The following is a 2,557-nucleotide window of genomic DNA, read 5'->3' as shown; positions in this document are numbered from 1 at the left end:
CTTTAGTTCTTTGGGAACATTTAGCATAGCCTATTTAAAGTTTTTGTCTAGTAAGTTCAACATGCAGGTTTCCTCAAGGACAATTTCTATTGATTGTTTCTTTCATGGTGTAAGAGACATGCTTTCTTCTTTCTTTGCATGCCTCACACATTTTTGTTGTTGTTGTTGAAAATGGGACATTTTAAATAACAAAATAGGACAAACCTATGTATCAAATTCTCACACCTCCCTGGCATTTTTTGTTTTTGCTGTTTATTGAAGTTGCTGTCTTCTTGTTTTGTGAGTTTTATGAACTCATTTTGCTAACTTTGTATTTGTTGTCATGTGTGGCCATTGAAGTCTCTGTTCAACTAGCTTAGTGGTCAGTTAATATATTGGACAGAGAATTCCTTAAATGCTTTTGACCAGTAAGTCTCCTAATATTTTCCAAGGGGCTCTCTGTGGGTGTTGAAGCATGTTATCAATGCTTAGACTGGAAACTTGCACCTCTGACTTAGCCTTTGCCTCCTGCCATGCAGAGGGTCAAGATCAGCCAGAGGTGAGAGCTCAGGACCTTCCCAGAACTTTTCCTTAGCATGTACACTGCCCTGTGCATGAGCACAGCCCTGGACATGCATGTGGCCTTCTAGATTCCCAAGAACATTTCAGAGCATGTCAAAACCCCTGTGGACATCTCATTTATCAACTTTTCCTTATGAGTTGTTGATTCATTTATTATTTGTTTCAACTAATATTCACTACTTCCAGGAGCGTGAAGTTATTAAGTGCCTGTTTTGTTTTATTTTTCTGACATGTGCTTCCAGGAAGAAGGATTTTTCCACTGAAAGAGCTCCACGTCAAATCAAATGCAATCTTGCAAGTAGGCTCTTTGAGTAAGCCACCACCAGATGGGTCAAATAATAGCAATTTTCTGGGAGTGAGTCTTTTGGAAAACTCCGTAACCATTCTACCTCCTCTGGTGGCTTCCCATCTATGGGGTTTCACTACAAATATAGGCTACTATTTTTCAAGGTTACTGTGGAAATGGGGAGTGGGAGATGGGCCTACAGCATGTTAAAGCACCACAGAGCCAACTGTTCTTACCAAGATGAGCCATTTTTCTTGAACAAACACTCTCCTGATTTCTGCAAACCTTTGGTCAATCTCCAGAGTTCTAAAAAAGTTGATTCTGATGATTTTCCTTTTAGAATTTTTTTTAAAAATATTTCTCATCACTTTAATGAAGAAAAGAATATTGGGAGATCTTTATTACACCACATCCACTGACATCACTCCATGTGCACACTTTTCCCATGTAGTAGTTCACTGACAAAGTATGCTGCCTGAGCACAGGCAGTGCCTCGCTGGCATGCAGGCCAGACAGGTAATACTTATACAGATGCCTCATGAGTGTGAATGGCAAGACTGTACCCACCATGGCTCCCCATGCATCCCCATGCGGAACCCCTCCTCTCTCTCCCCAGACTGTGACTGCTATTGCCACAGCTGCTGCTTCTATTGCAGCCATCATCACTGCCACCTGGGCCTATGCTCATCCCATAACCCCTTCCTTGGGTCCATGTGGTGCACCAGACTGACCCAGGCTTGCGTATACATTCCGAGAGATGAGGCGCACTGCTCAGCCCACACATTGCCTCCTGGCATATCTCCTCTGCTCACCTGCATGTTGCTTGCTCCATAGGACTTCACTTACAAAATACAAGTTCGAAGATAAAATGATTATTTGGAATTTCAATGCAATGACAGAAGAGCATAAATCCAAGTGAGCTGCCCCGAGAGAGAGCATAGTCCTGCTCTCATGAAGCCTATACTGGTCACAATTTCTAGACTTTTATAATATCTTTTCTTTCCTCCCTTCGTCCTTCTTAAATGAAGAGTCAGATATATGTACATTTTTTTTCTGCCTCTTTCTTTGGTAGCATAAGGATCTTATAAGCTGTCTTATGAAGAAATAGTATAAGCAGTATAGTTTGTACAGTATCTAGCAGCAAACAAGTTTCTAATAAGTAATAATTCCCTCACTGATAGCACCTTACCTTCCTGTTATTAATATTGGACAGTGATTTCTATTTCTAGAATATTAATGTGCTTTTGCCTTTGAACTCCCTGTTGTTATTAGTCCTTTTTCTCCAAATGACCTGAATGTTAATAGTTTGTTGAAGTTTTTAGTGCTCCTTTGCAGACGTTCCAACATATTTTACCTGGATGTTAAGTAAGAATCTCATTAACTTTTTTCTTCAAGTTTGGAACCACCTCCATAGACATGTCCTATTGTTCATTGTACTTTGAATAATTCTTCATTTCAATTATAGTGATTTATTACAAGTCACTTTGAACCATTAGCAAGCAAACACTTCTAAATCAAGTTTAGGTTATTTTATTTTTAATTTAAAAAGGTAGTCACATTGTGACATACATTAATATTTGTTGTTAAAACACTCGGAATTCTTTTTCTTTCATTTCTATTGTTCATTGTACTTTGAATAATTCTTCATTTCAATTATAGTGATTTATTACAAGTCACTTTGAACCATTAGCAAGCAATCACTTCTAAATC

This window comes from Propithecus coquereli, unplaced genomic scaffold (genome assembly GCF_000956105.1).
Source record: "Propithecus coquereli isolate 6110/MARCELLA unplaced genomic scaffold, Pcoq_1.0 Scaffold25, whole genome shotgun sequence".
Classification (NCBI taxonomy): domain Eukaryota; kingdom Metazoa; phylum Chordata; class Mammalia; order Primates; family Indriidae; genus Propithecus; species Propithecus coquereli.
This window is presented reverse-complemented; position numbering follows the sequence as displayed.